The 19,706-nt window shown below is 40.2% G+C and overlaps 1 pseudogene; it reads left to right on the forward strand.

Annotated features, from left to right (window-relative positions):
• Positions 1-8,510: 8,510 nt before the first annotated feature.
• The window catches only part of LOC108178111 (ubiquitin-conjugating enzyme E2 variant 2 pseudogene), a 34,523-nt pseudogene continuing 23,327 nt past the window's right edge, over positions 8,511-19,706 (forward strand).

Consider the following 19,706-nt stretch of genomic DNA (forward strand, 5'->3'; position numbering starts at 1 on the left):
GCATGATTACAGCTTTGAAAGAAAATGACATAAAGGTCTGAGAGATTGATCTACAAAATCAGCTACAATTCCCAAGGTAATGTGGGGGAGGAAACATGACAAGTGCTTTTTATGGAACTAGCCAGTCTCAGAATTCCAATTGATATGTCTTAAATTCCTTCTAAATGTTGAGGTCAACTGAATCGCTTCATTTGTTCAAAAATGGCAGCAATATGTAAAGAGATAAAAACTCATTCTTATAAAATGTGAAGACTTTTTCTCTTGAAGTTTTTTCAATCATCCTCTTAACAAAATCACTGAAATTTAATTATCTCATATGGAAAATTGTTAAAAATTTCTTTGGGTGATGTCTACTATACAGTAGGCACTTAAATAGGTAATAGACTGCTTTTCCTAACCTGATTCATTTTTTTACTGCATCCAATAAAACAACACCCTGGTTGTACCTGCCACAGGTTTGTCTTCCGGACTCCCCTCTCTAACTTCAGTCTCATTAACAGAACTTGCCCTGTTACAGGTCACATTTGTTTCTCTAGGGTCTAAGTGGCTAGCCAAATAATTTGATGAAATATTTTGCTATTATTTTAATGGGCGATAATTCACAGGTATATTCTGTGGGGAGCAACTGGGACTAGACTGTTACTCGAATTAAGACTTATTTTATGCATCTGCTCTCCCACGATATAGCGCTGGGGAGGAGTAAACTTCTACGCAGCTGCCTTTCACCAACTTGACAAGCTGCAGGAGCTGCTCCTGATTGGAGGAGAGCAGCGTACTCGGCGTGTGGGTAGCAGAGTTGGGATTGGTGGAAGAGGACTATAAAGGAGGAGAGAGACAACATGCACCAGGAACATCTATCTGAAGGAACACCTGAGCAGCCCCCGAGAGAGCCGGCCGGCGGTGTGCCGCTCCCCCGCGGAAGTGGGGAAAGTGGCTAGGGGGAACAGCCCTTCCACGGAGGTGGAAGGGTCGGTAGCCAACCGGGGAAGAACCAGCAGCAAACCCAGGGAGGGCGGAGCAGACAAAAGAACAGCGCAGGGTCCTGTGTCGTTCCTCCACGAAGAGGGGGAACGACAATATTCTTTCTCTGGAGTAAAATAGAACAGTAGTCCTCACTGTCTCAAACCAATGTTGTGCATAAATAGTTGTATTTTTAGATAGTGCATTAGCCCCGAGAGTGATTACATCTAGTCTCAGCATGACTGACATCTGGGACAAGATAATTCTTGGTTTCGGGGAGCTGTTCTGTGCACTGTAGAACTCATCCCTCACCCTCCCTGCCAAGGTGCAGCCACTACAGCATTTCTCATCATTGCCAAATGTCCTGTGGAAGTTTGGGGGGACAAAATTGCTCAAAGCCCACAGTTGAGAATCACCAATTTTTAATAGGAAGTCTTACATATTTTTTATGAGAAATACTGATGGTTTCCTTCCAAAGATATATGTACATAATTCCAAAAGTACATATTTTGCCAATGTAAACGGAATCCTTAGTTCATGGAACTCTATATCTTTCAGAGATGATGGTAACCCTATTCCAAAGTCAGAGGGATATCCTCAAAGTCTAATCTATTCACAATAATCCTTGTACCTTCAGCAAATGTGATTCAGAAACAATCAACTGGCTCAACTCTGGCCAGTAAGAAATGAGGAGGAGCCAGTGCTGCGGGTCAATAGGCTAAGCCTCCTCCTGCGGCGCCGGCACCCCGTGTTCTACTCCTGGTCGGGGCGCCAGATTCTGTCCCAGTCACTCCTCTTCCAGTCCAGCTCTCTGCTGTGGCCAGGGAGTGCAGTGGAGGATGGCCCAAGTGCTTGGGCCCTGCACACGCATGGGAGACCAGGAGAAGCACCTGGCTCCTGGCTTCAGATCAGTGCAGTGCTGGCTGTAGCGGCCATTTGGGGAGGGAACCAATGGAAGGAAGACCTTTCTCTCTGTCTCTCTCTCTCATTGTCTAACTCTGCCTGTCAAAAAAAAAAAAAAAAAAAAAAAAAAAAGGCAAGGAGAGAAAAATGCTCCATCCACTGATTCACTCCCCAAATGCCTTCAATATCCAGAGAAGGTCCAGGATTAGGTCAGGAACACAGAATTCTATCTGGGTCTCCCTTGTGGGTGTCAGGGACCCAGATACTTGAGCCATAACCTGCTGCCTCCTAGGACATACATTAGCAGCAAGCTGGAATCAGAGCAGGGCCATGACACAAATTCAAGCTCTAGCACAGGATGAAGCAGTCCAGGTGACATCTTAACCATAGCACCAAACACCCAGCCTGGAAGATTTCTTCTTTTTCCATTGGGTATCATTGTGCTTATGTGTGATGACTAAAATCAAGCGGTGATTTTTAGCATTAAAACCATGAAACTAGCATTAGAACAAAGCAAGCAGGCTCACAGTATAAAATCTAGGGCTTTGATGTAGTGAAGCCATGAATTTAATCTTGAAGCTAGCCCACCTCCAGAAGCTAGCCCACCTGCAGACTTTTTTTTTTTTTTTTTTGACAGGCAGAGTGGACAGTGAGAGAGAGAGACAGAGAGAAAGGTCTTCCTTTGCTGTTGGTTCACCCTCCAATGGCCGCCGCGGCCAGTGCACCGTGCTGATCCGATGGCAGGAGCCAGGTGCTTCTCCTGGTCTCCCGTGGAGTACAGGGGCCCAAGCACTTGGGCCATCCTCCACTGCACTCCCGGGCCACAGCAGAGAGCTGGCCTGGAAGAGGGGCAACCGGGACAGAATCCGGCGCCCCGACCGGGACTAGAACCCTGTGTGCCGGCGCCGCAAGGCGGAGGATTAGCCTAGTGAGCCGCGGCACCGGCCCTCTTACATAGGATTTTAATAACTTGCCCTTTTGTTTAAGCCAGTCAGGTTTCATATGCATCAGGCCATAGCAACCTAAAGCCCTTTACACAGCCCCTCAATAAAGTGGCCATCAGCCCCAGCTAGAGGGCTTCTTTGACCAAGACTGCTTCTATTTAGTTAAGATGAACAGATAATACTGAAAGCTGGGAAACTGTGATACTTCTTCCTTAATGACCCATAAAAAAACATTTTTCAATGACTGTTTCTTTCTTCCCCCATTTCACTAAACATTCACTGCTGTTCCCAAAAGGAAAAATACACAACTCAACTAGGAATAACAAATATGTCTTCTGTATTGTAGTATTCCAGGAGAAAGAACTCTAACTACTAAATCAGAAAATTAAAAGTATTCCCATGTAAAAGGGTGTGTCTATTAATTTTCAGATATTATTGAATATTTATGTTATAAAGGGCACTCTGTATATTGGGGAAGATATTTTTGGTCAGAATTTACCCTGTCCTCAATTTGCTTACGATGCAGTAAAATGAGTATGAGAAGTTATGTGCATAAGTTATGATACGCAAGTTTTGATCACTACAAATCATAAGAGAACAGGATCTATGTTGAATTACTGAATAAACATAGCCAGGGTTCAGATGAAGAATTCAGATAAGGGCAATCTGTTGCTTGCGGTCTATAGCCATCAAGGCAAATTTCACTATGAAGGAATACATTTCAAATGAACCTGAAGGGTAGGAAATATTTATTTAGACTGGGCAGTGACATAGGCTAAAAGGCAGGAAGCAACAGACAGGGATATATGAGGGGCTCCAAGCTCCTCAGTTTCACTGGAATAATCAGCAAATAGGGGATAGTAATGGCCACAAAAAAGATACACACTAGCCATATCCTGAACAGTCTTCAGCATCATGGTAAGGAAAGCAAACAAAAACTGGTAAGGACAAAGACACTAAAAGTTCTAAGTTAAGGAATATATTCATTTCCTTATGTGCAAAAGAAAAATGAGACCAAGAAAGATAATCCAAATACTTTGATTTAAATACACGAAATAATGTTAATGTCTTTAATTATCCTCTCCTTATAATAGCCTAAAATGAGAAATTCGTGAACTATGCTCGTTCACCTTTTCAGCATCACAGAGTTGAAATGTGGCACCAACAAGAACAGGGTGCTATGTTGTGGTGCACTGAGTTATACCATACCCTGCAATACCAGTATCCCACATGAGCACCAATTTTAGTCCCAGCTGCCGCACTTTCAATCCAGATCCCTACTAATGTTTCTGGGAAAGTGCTTGGGCCCCTGCCACCCATGTGCGGTATCAGAATGGAGCCCCAGGCTCCAGGCTTCTGGCTTGGTCCAGCCCTGGCCATCATAGCCATTTGAGGAGTGAACTAGCAAATCGAAGATCAATCATTTGCACACTCTAGCCCTTGCTCTTTCTCAGTCTGATTCTGCCTTTCAAATAAATAAGTTTTTAAAAATAGATTATAAGTAGTCTTGGTAACACTTATACGATCTTTACTTCCTTCCTCTCCCACTGAAAAATCATTTTCTTGAAGACTTGCACCAGTTTGCAGCCCTCAAGTAAACATAGGCAGTGTTAGCTTTTTAAATAAAGATGATTCGGTTTCTAGTCATACTCCCAAGTTGATTCAGTAATTCAACATAGATTCTGTTCTCAAATTATAGCATAAATCATTTACTATATAGTTGGTGGTTTAATGATTTCACAGAAAATGTAAAATCAATTTCGATGCAAATGTAACTTCAATAGAAATCACCACTTGCCCCACTTATCAACTGTGTGACTTTGGAGATATTATCTAACCTTTCCAAGTCTATTTCCTCATGAAAAAAAAAATCAAATATTGCATCTACTTTTGAATGCTGGTGTTGAACAAGACCCTATACCTAAGTCACCAAAACAAATCTTGTGTCATGGAAAATGCACAGCCAAAGCTGGGTGAGGGAAAGGAGGGAATCAGTGCAGCAAAGTCGCAGAAACAGGCATTCAAAGTAAAATAAAGGAAAGGAGGCACTTTTGAAAGGATATGTGAATATCATATAGAAACTAAGAGAAGAAATTTCATCAGGCCTTAAAGAGGGGCGACAAGTCAGAGATGGGCAGTGGGAAGCTTCTATTATGAACCCTGCTCTCTCACCCACATGTCTGTGTGTCTACCTGGTCCTTATTTCTCTGCAGACTAGCAACTCCTGATTTGTGGATCTCACGGCAGAAGTTCTTGACCCAAACCCACATTTCTATCACTTTATCTCCAAGTATCAAACAAGGCTTTGGTCTATGAGGAAGTAGAGTCTGGTTGGTATAGCCTGGATCTGGTATCCATCAATCATCCAACCCACTGGGTCTGACTTCCTGGCCCAGTGACGAATAATTTCTGAAAAAGAGGTTATCTATGAAGAGGAAAGAAATTGTCACATCTAGCATATTAACAAAAGGAAAATCCATACAGCCCTCCCTTATGGGCCATCATATCCCTAGAAGAGTCTATTTCAGAGTTCAGAGGAGATGGAGTTTCCAACAAAGGCCTCTGCCAAGTCCTGTTTCAGTTGCAGTGGCTCAAGAACAACCCCAGCTCCTCTCCGCGCTGTAATATATTCGAGCCTCTCTCTCCCATTACAGCTGTGTGTGTATTTCAGTTTGGCATTTCCCTCGGTACTGAGGCGGAGGTGATCATATTTCAGGAGGTGCTAGTTCCTGCATGTGGAGTTATCTCTGTGTTATAATTGCTTTCCACCATGCAGCTGCTGCACATGAGCTAATCTACATGCTGTATTGCTTCATTTACAGCAAGCTGGCCTCACACTGAGTTGAGAAAGAGGCAGGCTTCGCTGGCCAATCTTGCTTCCTGAGGCATGTCATTTCTTAGGACGATTTGCAACCTGATAATGACCATGTCATGACTATGCAGTGATAGTTTCAAATGCCCCAACACACTTGATGGATCTTAGCATAAACCGGCCATTTATCAACATCTAGAGCCTTTACAATTTCCATATTTGAGCTGTTATGCCATAATGCTGATTAATTGTTCAAGGTCCAATGTAACCTCTACATTCTGTACTACCGTGAGGTTACAGCTACCCTTGTGCCTTCATTAGATTTGCCTGGGAGGAAAACAGGGCTAAAAACTCTTCAATAATAAGCAGTGACCTCTCGATTTCCCAGAGAGCTTTCAGGTTTCTTAAAGAAAACATATAAGCGCTTCTACATATCACCTACAGTCCCCTTGGAAAGCAGAAAGTCCCTTTGAAGATATTAACAGGGTTCAGCTTGTAAACTTTCAAAGAAGGGAGAGAAAAAGAGCAAAAGTTCTCATTATATTCAGAATGTGCCTTGTTCTCAATTTAATGAATCTGAACTGAGGTGTTTTTTTTTCATAATTCTTACTTATTACTAGTACCCTTCATTATCATCATTAATGGAATGTATTCATTGAGTCAACAAATATTTATTAAGCACCTACTGTGATCTAGGCACTATTTGAGGAGCACTGGGGACACAGCAGTAAGAATGCTACTGGAATCCTTCATAGCTATCTCAATCTTCTCAAAACACTTAAATTTCCTCCTCCCCACATCTGAATGGCTATCAGTCTGTGGAGAACACTTAAACCATCTCTCTCTGCCCCTGAATTCTGCCCCTAAATTCATTCCTTTCAATAACAATGTGTTTATCTTCAGGTCTTCTGGGCATCAAGGATTTGCATAAAAAAAAAAAAACCTAACAGCAATAAGTGCACATTATGAGAAGACAGAATTTGGTTTTGCATTAGGAAAAGTCTTTAAAATTAGAGTAACTGAAGGAATCGAAGGGATATTTCTTGGAAGTGGTGAGGGCCTCCTCACTAACACACTCCTAACAGGGTCACAACGAGAAATGTTCAGGGATGCTAGGAATGAATTCTAATATTCAATACAAGGAGATCAGTCACACAATGGCCCCTTCTCATTCTACTATTAGGCTTCTTCCAAAGCAATACCTGTTATTTTTCATTCTGCCAATCAAAGAAAAAGGAGGAAGTACTTAGAACTGTTTCAAGTACTTCTGACTTAAACAACTAAAGTGTGCATATTCTTCCATGAAGACCTTTGCATCCTCCCCTTTCTTTGCTGGTTCTGGTGTTCTGTCTTCTCTCCTTACTGCTTTCTGTTCTCGCAGGCATCATCATCAGTGAGCCCCACGTGCCACACCTCATTCATTGGGTGTCATCCTCTTTGTGTGCAGGTCACTGACTTAGCAATTTTCTAGCAGTCCATAATATACTGCTTGCTCATACTTTCATCAAAATTTACAGCTGAAGGTCATATTTCCTTACTTTATAGGAGAATCTTCTAAATCAAAAAAATTGTTTCTTTTTATTTCCCTTATGATTGTGATTAAGATTTGGATATTGATGGCAATGCCCACTTTGCTTTTTTGTTATTTGGGCCTTGGTGTGGCGGTGAGGGGTGGGAGGGTGAGAGTTTAATATTTTTTAGAGCAGTTTTAGGTTCAAAGCAAAAGCGAGTAGGAATTAGAAAGTTTCCATACACTTCCTACCCTGGACACACAGCCTTCCTCACCATTGATATCCCTCCGCAGATTGGTCTGTGTGGCTCCGCTAAACAGACTCCCTAAGACTACCACCTGTAGTCTAGGGCTTCCATCAGCATCCTTCTTGGTGTTACACCTTCTAGGGGTCCCTTTGTTCTCCCAGGTTGAACAACCTATCCTTGAAGCATCACAGGTAGGGAGAGTGAAGCTCTCTGAAATAAACGAAGTCCCATGGATGTTTAATGCATCAAAGATGAGCAAAGAAATGCCCCAGCAGCAGCACTTTGAGCCCAAATTCTTCTTTCCAAGCAATAAAAATGGCATTGCGCAATCCCTGAGTCAGCCCCCCCCACCCCACCCCCACACACACACAAGAGACCACCACCATTAAGGGCACACAGCTCTCAGGCCCTCTGTGCACACTCCTGCTAAGAACTTCAGCATTTCAATTCTTGGTCTACAGGTCTCTACGATTCAAACATCTTTTCAGGTACCAGCCACCAAGGAAACTTCAAAAAGTACACTTTTCAATACTCTGCACCCAGGGCAGCATTCGCCGGAGTGATTGATGAATGGTCCGAGAACCTCTGACTGACAGCCCTCCCACAGAGTAGCAATGCTGCATTATTCCCACAACATCCTGCCTCCCCAGCCACTTGACAGTTCAACAATACCTAGTGGAACATGGTTTACAGTACAACTTGGAGCTCACAGAACAGGAGCCAGGGCCTGGTAAGAAAAGAAAGTTAAAGGTATCAATCCCAAAACGAATATTACAAAGGGAATGGAATGCAGGGGAACAATGGAAAGGAGCTGCACCCCCAGCAGAAACACAAAGGTGATGAAGCAAAAAGAGGCCAGGAACTCTTCAACACTTGGCTGAGCTGCCATGCCTTTCCGCCAAGTACCAAGGCAAAGCTTCCTGCACCTCCCGGGGTTCCTTTCCGCTTGCACATCTGGGCTTCCCACAGCCTGCAGCACTTGGATACTCTTAATACTAATGCTGGGTGCAGCCTTGTGTGCATCAGATATGGGGCTCCTCTCCAAAGCAGAGCCCGTTGCCAAGCGGTCCTGAGCACCTCGCCCCTTGCAGCCCGCTGATAATCTGCAGCTTGTCTGTAATTGTTGCGCGAACATGCACTTTCTCGCTGATGACTTTGGCACGCTCGCAGGATCTACCCAAAAAGGCACTGAACAATGGGAAGTGATTGTTTTGAAATGTGCCCAACAGGAAGCCCTCCTCCGACATGCTCTCAGGCCCCAGGCTTTGCGGATTGAACGGATTAATGGAGTTCAGCTGTAGTTTACAGTTTATCATCAGCCAAGGGTTGTTCCGGCTGCCTGTCCTCCCGTCTCTAGCTTCTCAAGAAAAATAAAGGCAGAGAAAAGAGGAAAGCAAAGCAGCCGCCCCAGCTCATTCATTGTATAACTGCCTGAACGAGGGAAAGGGGGAAAAAATTGCCCTCGGTGACCATGAAACTGACAAGGCTCCCCAAAATGGCTTCCGGCTTCCAGTTCGGCAAGCAGAGCCGCCTCCCCTTCCTTCTCCCAAGCCTCTCCCCCTTTATAATCATCGTTCAAAGTGGTGAAAGGCCTAATTGCCCCGAGCAGTGTGGTCAATCTTCCTGGAGATTTAGCCGCCTGCTTTCATCTGGCAGCCTGGGAGGGAGCTCAGCATTCCCCTCCAGGCAATCTATATGGTCTAGCAGTTCACTGTGGAAAGTGGTGCCTTATCGATTTCTGCCATAGCTTCCATGGATGACTCAAGGATCAGAGGCTCTGACAATGACTAACAAGTTTAAACCATTAGTCCCATTTGTAACTACTCAGCAAAAGGCTTGTCAGTCACAGTGCACCATAGACTGCAGCTTTTAGCAGATTTCTAATCCCATTCATTTTGCCACAATGACCCCTGTAGTTAATGGGGGTTATCGGAAAACTATTTTTTCCCTGCAAAAGCGGTGCCTTTTCTTCTCCTACTTTTAAGAACATAAAAGCCATTTCAGTTGTGATGTTTCAAAACAGTGATGCAGGCGACGATCGGCGCCCCTCCCAGGAGAAAACCTGTATCCTGAGGTACCCGTGTCTTGTGTCTGGCTCCTGAAGAGTGGAACAAAGTCAGGTGGCAGAGAATGATTCATCATCACAAACAGACCGGCGGTCCAGTCTACAAGGCTCGCCTCTGCATCTTTTCTCTCCTCTCTCTCTCTCTCTCTCTCTCTGACCTGACACCTCTCTCTCTGGATAGCTGATCATTCCATAGCTAAAGCCCATACTCAAAGTAGCGGCCCCAGCATCAGCATCACCCAAAAGCCTGTTACAAATGCTGAAGTTCAAGTGTCACGTGGAACCTACTGAATCCAAATCTGTATTTTAACCAAATCTGGTGATCCTGTGCATATAAAGATCACTGGTCTAAAGGAGACCTAATTTCTCTCACTCTACTGCTTTTACACTAAGTAAAGCAAAATTTAATATTTCTACAATATTAGGATATTTTAAAGGAAAATATGTAATAGTTCCAGTAATTTTCCCATGTAGATCTGACAGTTGAACAGCACAAGATGAATGGCTGTTGAACCAGTGAATTTTTAAAAAATGAAAAAATGAATGAGAATGAAAAAAGAAATCGATGCGTGTTTCTGTGATATAAGGAGCCAGGACTAATAAAAAAGTGGAGAAGCTGGCTCAGATGATTCAGCCAAGATTAAGCCTCTCCTTTCAGTTTTAGTGTCTCAACTAAATGCTCAAGTTGATCCAGTCTGAGAAAGGATTGCAGGCAAAACAATGCAGCAGGCAGCACTCTTTAAAGAGCAGGTCTACATTCTCATTTCTAAAACATTCTCTCCCTGCCCCACTCCTGTTGCTTCTCTTCTCTACCCTCACCATCATCCAGAGTCTCATCTGTCTGTTTCCACTCATCATTAATCTCTACCTCCTAAAACCCTGTGCTTAGCCAGTTAAGCCCGAAGTACCTCAAAACGAGCTCCAACTAAAGTGAGTGACTGCTAAGGACTTAACACGTTGAAGGTTATTTCTTGACATCCCAGAGGTCATAACAACTAGGTATTCTATTTTATCTAGGGGCCAAGTAATATTCCTACAAGACATTTGTGAATGATATTTCCTCACATAGCTGCTTCTTGTCTAAGGGTAGCTCTCCCTCATCCCAGACAATACATTTCTGTAACATGGCCACCCTGTCTTGTTGTCATGTCTTTATTTGTATACACACTGTTTTTTTTTTTTTAAGTATTTGTGGAGAAGACGTGCCTCCCTCTTATCAAAAAAAATTTTTTAAGTATAAAATGTAGGGCAGATTTGATGAGGAAGCTAAAGAATGCCACCATTTGTATCAAAAAGAATCTTCACACCATGAATTTTTTCCCCCTCAGCTTAAAACAAGGACTTGGGAAATTATTTTCTTCCAGTGATTACCTCTGCAAATGATTATTACTAGAGCTTTCGTCTACAGACTGCCATGTTATGACTACTTAATTGCTGCCTGAAACACAGAAAGCTGATTATGTGTTTTCATTTTAAGGTAATCCTTTGACATTTTGAATAGTTACATAAATAGGTTGTTTTGTGTGTTGCTAGCGGGGGCCAGCAGGAAATTATTGCATTTGGGGACAGACGGTGCCAGGGACTACCCACAAAAGGTTGGGTGGCTCGCAGTGCATGGTGGGAGTAGATGTGTGCACACACTAGCACCCTAAAGATGCAAGAATTTCTTTTTAGTGTCTGACTCATCAGCCCGAATTTGTTTAACTTAAGAGAAATTACTTACCGCTTTCTTACATTCAAGTTAGAAATGCCTTCAGAGTTAGGGTCTACCCTCCCTCAACCCACCCACTATGAGTATTAATGTGTAATAGGAGAGCATGTAAAATAAATGGAAATATCATTGGGCTTGTAACAAAAGACCTAAAACATAATGGATTCTTGAGCGGCATCTTGTGGTCAAAGTGGAGTATGACGCTTACAGAACCCAGCTGGGCTTGCCTCATGTGACATTCCCGCTTTCCTGTTGCCTAACCTCTGGCTTTTGATAGCGTCAATAACGAGCCATACAAGATTATCTGTGCAACCTTATCATTAAACCACCTTAAAATATATTTGTGAATGAACACATTCAATTATAATTAATCATAATGCATCCAAGTAAATGTATCCATGCAAGCAAATCTAATCAGCACTTTTTCTTTCACATTTTAATAACAAAGCATCAATGCGGACTTATAAGATAAAAAGCTATCTTAGCAGTGTTTATAAGCCAAACCAGCTCAATAGAATTTGAAAATAAGTGCTTCCCCATGAAATAGGGAGCCATTCAGTATTACTTAAATGAAATTTTTATATTATACAAATCTATAAAAAAAGGAAAAACTCCTTGTGTAGCATCTGCCTCCATGCATGTCCCAAAGAATCATGTGGATTTCCATCAATATATGAAATGATAAGCTAATGGACCTTCATCAACAGACAGCTCAAACCCAGCAGCTATATACCCAACAGGCTATTTTTATAAGACTGAAAAACAGCTAGCTGTCAGTTAAATTTTCAAAAAACAATCAATTAAACATTTACAATCATTCACATTCTACCCTGTTCCCCACTGGAGATGTCATTTACCCACCACGGAACCATGAACAAAAATAAATAAATAAATAAATAAAAATAAGAACCTAATGAAAGATACCATATAGGCAAAGAAATCAAAAATCATATCTCAAAAATGTAATGGAAGGAGTCAGCAATTCTAATGAATTTTATATCAAATATAGTTCAAAATCTTCATGAGTGTTTCCTACATGTCAATATATGCTGGAAAAACACACATTGTTTTTCCACCAACTTACTATACTTAGCTTCCCTAGGTCAACTTTTTTTCTGAATAAGAAGAGGGACTTCCATCTCTAATATGAAGGATCTTCAAAATGCTCATGGAAAAAAATTATTACATAAAATGATATAAGGGTTTCCAATTTTTGCACCCAAACTAATTTGTAATAAGTTGTTATCACATTCTGCACATGATCTTGTTTGAGGCACTAAAAGAGAGTAAGACATCAGTTGGAAAAAGAGCCCCTATGAGAGCAACATGAATTCAGCTAACAAGGAAGGAAAAGAAATTTAAGTGAAGCTTGGGCAGAAGACTTGTGAAATCACTGACACTTTATGAAGAGTTTGCAGGGACAATGCTCCCAAAGAAATCAGCAGTTTACAAATGGAAAATGTCTTAAGAAGGCACAACATGCTATCAAAAATAAGCCTGAAGCAGCAGATATTTCACGATAATTCATGAGGAAAAAATTAACTTTGCCCATGCCCTAAATGAAGAGGAACAACAACAGAAACCAAAGCCAATACATGGATATCCCAATTGGCTTAGCTTATATAATTCTAAGAAAATAAAGTGAAACAAACTTCCTGCTCAGTGGCAAACAACAGGAGAGCTTTCAATGAAAATTTTAAACATATGGGATTAAGATTCTGAAGAATTGCAACAGGAAATGAAACATGGCTTTACCAGTGCAATCCTGAAGACAAAGCACAACCAAAGAAGCGGCTACCAAGAAGGCAGAAATGGTTCAGTCCAAGCCCAAGTGGACTGGTCAAGAGCAAAGGTCATGGCAATAGTTTTGGGGGTGCAAAAGGGGTCTGGCTTGTTGCCTTTCTGCAGAACAAAATAATGATCCTATCTGCTATTAGGAGAGTGTTTTGAGGAACTGAGGCAAAGATTTAGCAGAAAAAAAAATGACTGGAAAAGCTTCCCCAGAGAGTCTTTTTCCAACACAACTATCTCCTGTTCATTGTGTTCATTAAACAAGGACAGTTTTGTGAAATTCAATGAGAAATAATTAGGAATCAACCTTAGAGACCTGGTTGACTTCTTTGTTTTCTAATCTTAAAAAAAATTAAAGGGCATTTGTTTCTATTATTAATGTAAAACAAAAGACTGCAAAGATATCATTAAATTCCCAGGTCCTTCAGTTCTTTAGGACTGGATTAAGCAGCCAGTATCATTGCTTACAAAAAGAAGTCCTCAATTTGGTAGGGCTTATGTTACGAAATAAAATTTACAATTTTTAATGTTTTAATTGCATCTTTCCCTGAACAAGTTCCTTCATACAGCCTATTATTTACATTTTTACAACTAAGGCATAAAAAAAAACTACCAAAAACAAAAGACACCAATTTAAGTCAATTTTCTATAAGAGTGTTCTTTAAAAAGTTCATGGAAAAAAATCAGAATTATAAGATGTTTATTGATACAAAGAAATTTTGACATCCACACATAGTTTTTTCATAACATGCATTTCCATGAACTTCTTTAAGACCTGTCATATGCATGAACTCTAAAAAGTTTCTGCACCAAAATAATCTTTTTATTTCAATTTCTACAAACTTTTTGAAGAACCATCACATGTATCAGACAAGGTTTAAGCAGGAAAGAGGACACCATTCGAGACTTTAAAGAATTTAACACTGTTTACACTGATGCTTGAAGAGCTGATAAACTCAATAACAAATAGCAGACAGTATAAAGCAGCAGTTAGTAACAAAACAACACTGATACAGAAACAACTGGAAGAAGCAAGAAAATGAGAAGTACCCCCAGCTCTACAAAGAGGGGCAAAACAAACATTAACTTTCTCCTAGCCATCCTCTAAACCTCCTTTGGTGACTCCTAATGGCCCTGACTCTCAAGAAAAAAGGGGCTTGATTGTGGTATCTGCCACTTTTCAGGGTAATTACTCTCAGTCAATGTCCGGCTTTCATTTGTGCAGCCACTTAATGCAGAGTTCGGAAGAGATAAACAGCAGCACACTATCAGGTAGTGTATAATACCATAAGTAATCCCAACAGCGTAATAATCAAAAAAGCATGGTAAAACATTGAGGAAATTATGAGCTAGAGACATTTAATACCTGTGCTTTTTACTGTAATTTTACTTAATTATAAGGTTTGATACTTAATTTTTAAGGATGATGTTAATTAGTGTTAACAACCAGCCCACAGGTTTTCTGAACATTTAACAATTAGTTTCACACACTAATATAAGCCAGGTCCAGAAAACCCCATCCAGCTAACAAGGATACCTGAAAATGTCAGCCTAAACATGACCCATTTGCTATGACACAAAGCAGAGAAATCAAGGAACAAAGCTAAGGGCAAACAGATCCAGAGGGCTCTGTTAAAAATCAACACAAAATGAACAGATCAAGGATTATTTAAATCTAACAGGAAGGAATTTATCATCTCTAACTTTTTGTTAAAGCCAGGTTACATGGATGATAACTAGATTAAGGAGCAGGCATATTAATTTGGCATATTAAGTCATTAAGTAATTGCTTAGGATATTAGCAACCTATTTCACTGTTTCTGATTCAAGTCCCAACTCCTCCACTTCCAATCCAACTTCCTGCTAATCATGGCTCAAATACCTTTTTTCCATTACCCTGCTTTAATTCTTTAATTTTAATTTTTAATTTTTTAACAGACTCAATGTGATTTGTAGATAAAATTCAAAAGACATAATTATATTCCCTCCTCCCTTTCTCCCATTTTTAGTTTTTGAAATAGCATATTTAAAATTACATTGCTGAAAAAAGGCTTAATATGTCACCAGATAAGAAGTTGAAAAAGTAAAAACCACAAAGACCTTAGTTTAGTGGGAATATAAATAATGGCTATAAACAATTAGATGGAAATATGACTACACTACATTTTAAAGTAATCACACAAATTAAGACTAGACTAGTACAATATTTTTAACTGCTGGTTTGACAAAGGTATAAAAGTTTTACAAAACTATATTTGTAGCAATCCTGATACATGGACACTCTTTTTCTTTTTTTTCTTTTTTTTTTTTTTAATGTTAGCCCCCACATATAAGGGAGAACATGCAGTATTTGTCTTTCCAGGTCTGGGTTATTGCACTCAACATCATGTCCTCCAGTTGCATACCTTTTACTGCAAATAGTAGCATTCCATTCTTTTTTATAGCAAAATAATATTGCATTGTGTATTTATACATTTTCTTTATCCAGTCATCTGATGATGGACACCTTGGTTGGTTTCAAATTTTTGGCAATTGTGAACAGTGCTGCTATAAACATGGTGGTACAAGTATCTCTTTGATACATTGTACTCAAATCTTTTGGGTATATACCCAGTAATGGGATTGCTGGAGCATGTGGCAAGTCTATTTCTAGTTTTTATTTTTCGGAAAAAGATTATCACGCTGCCTTCCACAATGGCTGCACTAATTTACATTCCCACCAACAGGGTGTAAATGTTCTACTTCGTTCTCACCAGCATCTGTCACTCTCTGTGTTTTGGATTTTAGCCAATCTGACAGAGGGGAAGTGGTATTTCATTCTGATTTTGATTTGCATTTCCTTGATGACTATTGATATTGAGCATTTTTAAAATATTTGTTGGCTATTTGTATGTAAGGTCTTCACTCCGTTGGTTCACTCCCCAAATTGCCACCAAGGTCAGCACTGCACCGATCAGAAGCCAGGAGCCAGGTGCCTCCTCCTGGTCTCCCATGCAGGTTCAGGGGCCTAAGCACTTGGACCATCCTCCACTGCCCTCCCGGGCCACAGCAGAGAGCTGGACTGGAGGAGGAGCAACCGGGACTAGAAGCCGGTGCCTATATGGGATGCCGGCGCCACAGGCAGAGGATTAACCAAGTGAGCCACAGTGCCAACCCCCTATATGTCTTTCTCTTAAGAACTTGTCTATTGAAGTCCTTTGCCCATTTCCCAACTGGATTGGTAATTGTTTTGTTGTTGACTTTTAAGTTGCTAATATATTCAGGATATTATTCCTGCCAGATAGGTGGCTTCCAAATATTTTTCCCATTTATTTGGGTGTCTCTTCACTCCATTGATTGTTCCTTTATTGTACAAAGTTTCTGAGTTTGACATGGTCCCATTTGTTTAGTTTTGCTTTTGTTGCCTGTGCTTTGGGGTCTTGTCCCCTACACCAGTGTCTTGGAGTGATTCTCCTGCTTTTTCTTCCAGCAGCTTCAGTCTCAGGTTGTAAATTTAGGTCTTTGATGAATCTTGAGTTGATTTTTGCATATGATGAGAGGTATGGATCTAATTTCATTCTTCTACATATATAAATGCAGTTTTGCAAGCACAATTTGTTGAGAAGACTAACCTTACTCCACTCTATGGTCTGAGACCACTGTCAGTAATCAGTCGTCTGTACATATGTGGATTAATTTCTGGGCTCTCTATTCCATTTCATTGATCTATGTTTCAGTTTTTATGCCAGTACCATGTTTTCATTACTGTAGCATTACAATATGCTTTGAAGTCAGGATGTGATTTCTCTTCAGCATAATTTTTCTTGCTTAGGATGGCTTTGCCTACTCTGGGTCTTTTGCGATTCCTTATAAATCTTAGGATTGCTTTTTCTAGTTCTGTAAAGAATGTCACTGATAATTTGATAGAGATTGCATTGAATCTATAGATTGCTTTAGGTAGTATACACATTTTAATGATATTTATTCTGATTCATGAGCAAGGAATATCTATGTTTTTGTGTGTCTTTGATGATTTCTTTCATTAAGGTTTCATAACTTTCATTGTAGAGATCTTACACATATTTGATTAAGTTTATTTCTAGTATTTGATCTTTTTTGTAGCTATTGTGAATTGATTTCTCTGAGAATTTATCCTTAGCGTACAAAAAAGCTAGTATTTTTGTATGTTTATTTTGTAATTTACAACTTTATTGAATTGGTTTATCAATTCAAACAGCTTTTTGGTGGAGTTTAGGTTTTTCCATGTACAATATCATGTCATCTGAAAACAAGGATAAACTGTCTTCCTTTTCTCCAATTTAATGTCCTTTATTTCTTTCTCCTCCCTAATCGCACTTGCTAAAACTTCCAGTACTATATTGAATATGAGTGGCAAAGTAGATATCCTTGTCTTGTTCCAGATCTGAGAGGAAATGCTTTCAGCTTTTCCCCATTCAGTATAATATTGGCTACTGGTTTGTCATATATAGGCCTAATAATTTTGAGAGATGTTCCTCTTGTACCTAATTTTTAGAAGGTTTTTATCATGAAGGGGTATTGAATCTTATCAAATGTTTTCTCTACACCTGTTGAGATGATCATATATTTTTTGTTCTTCATTCTATTGATGATTTAAGACAGTTACTGATTTGTGAATGTTGAACCACTCTTGCATCTCTGGGATAAATCCCACTTGACTATGATGTATGATCATTTTGATGTGATTTTGGATTTGATTTGCTAGTATTCTGTTGAGAATTTTTCCATCTGTATTCGTTAAGTATGTAGGTATGTCATTTCTTTTCACATCCTGTCTTTGGTTTTGACATCAAAATAATGCTGGCCTCATAAAAAGGGTTTGGTAGAATCCCATCCTGTTCAATTATTTGGAATAGTCTGAAGAGTACTGGAGCTACTTCATCTTTGAATGTTTTGTAGAATTCAGTAGTAAAGCCATCAGGTCCCAGAGTTTTCTTGATGGAACATTTTAGATTACTGCTTCAATCTCATTGCTTGCTTTGGGTCTATTTAGATTGTCTGTATCTTCTTGATTTAATATTGGTAGGTTACATGAATCCAAGAATCTATAATATTCTTTAAGGTTTTCCAGTTTATTAGCATAAATTCTTCACAGTAGTTTATGATCTTTTCTATTTCAGTGGTGTTGGCTATAATGTCTTTTTCATCTATAATTGTATTTTTTATTAGTGTAGCAAAAGGCTTATCTATTTTGTATACCTTCTCAAAAAAAAAAAAAATTTATCCATCCATCTGAAAGAACTACAGGGAGAGAGAGGTAGAGACAGAGAGAGGTCCTTCATCTGCTGGTTCACCCACCAGATGGCCACAATAGTCAGAGCAAGACCAAGTCGAAGTCAGTACTGCCTCCAGGTCTCCCACAGTGGGCAGGGGCCCAAGAACCTGGGAATCCCCCACTCCCTTTCCCAAAAAACCAGAAGAGAGCCAGATGGGAACTGGAGCAGCTGGGACATGAACTGGTGCCCACATGGGATGTCAACATCTCAGGTGGTAGCTTGACTCACTACACCAAAACACTGGCCCCTTGCTCATCTTTTGAATTTTTTTAGTTTCAATTTCATTCATTTCTGCTCTGATCCTTATTATTTCTTGCCTCATATTGATTTGCAGTTTGATCTGAGACCTAAAGGAAGAGATAGACTCCAATATAGTAATAGTGTGTGACTTCAACTCCCCATGCTCATCAATGGATAGATAATCCAGACCAAAAAAATCAATGAGACATCAGATTTGACACACATCACTGAGCAAATGGACCTAAAAGACATAGAATACACATTCTTCTCGTCAGAACTTGAAACATTTTCTAGCATAGACAACATATTAGACCACAAATCAAATCTCAGCATATCTACAAAGATTGAAATCATACCATATATCTTCTCAGATCATAAAGGAATGAAACTAAAAATCAACAACAAGAACAAATACTTGGAAATTAAACATGCTTCTGAGTGATCAGTGGGTCACTGAATACATTAAAAAGGCAATCAGAAATATTTGTGAAACAAATGAAAATAAACGCAACATATCAAAACCTGTGGGATACAGCAAAAGTAGTATTAACAAGGAAGTTTTTAGCATTAAGTACTTATATTAAAAAAAAGAAATGTCTCAAATTAAAGATCTAATGATGCAACTTGAAGACTTAGAAAATCAAGTACTGATATCTCTGCTACCACATAGGAGACCCAGATGAAGTTCCTGACTCTTAAATTCAGCCTGGTCCCATCCCAGCTTTTGCAAGCATTTCAGGAGTGAACCAACAGATAGATGACCTTTCTCTGTCTCCCTACCTTTGAAACAAAATGAAGACAATTTTTAAAAAGTTAAAAATTAGGTTCAAGGGACTATTTACCAGGAGGAAATGCCTATTGGTTGAATCAATGATGTCATTTGGGATAGGGTGTATTTTTTGGCCTATTTTTATTTTTCTTTATCTACTATTGTCTTAAAAATTATGATCTCCAGAGCATCACAGATCAAGATGTAGAAAGTGTACCAGCTGGCACCGCGGCTCACTAGGCTAATCCTCCACCTTGTGACGCCGGCACACCAGGTTCTAGTCCCAGTCGGGGCGCCGGATTCTGTCCTGGTTGCCCCTCTTCCAGGCCAGCTCTCTGCTGTGGCCCGGGAGTGCAGTGGAGGATGGCCCAAGTACTTGGGCCCTGCACCCCATGGGAGACCAGGATAAGCACCTGGCTCCTGCCATCGGATCAGCGCGGTGCGCCGGCCGCAGCGCGC

Source organism: Oryctolagus cuniculus, chromosome 1 (genome assembly GCF_964237555.1).
Source record: "Oryctolagus cuniculus chromosome 1, mOryCun1.1, whole genome shotgun sequence".
Lineage (NCBI taxonomy): Eukaryota > Metazoa > Chordata > Mammalia > Lagomorpha > Leporidae > Oryctolagus > Oryctolagus cuniculus.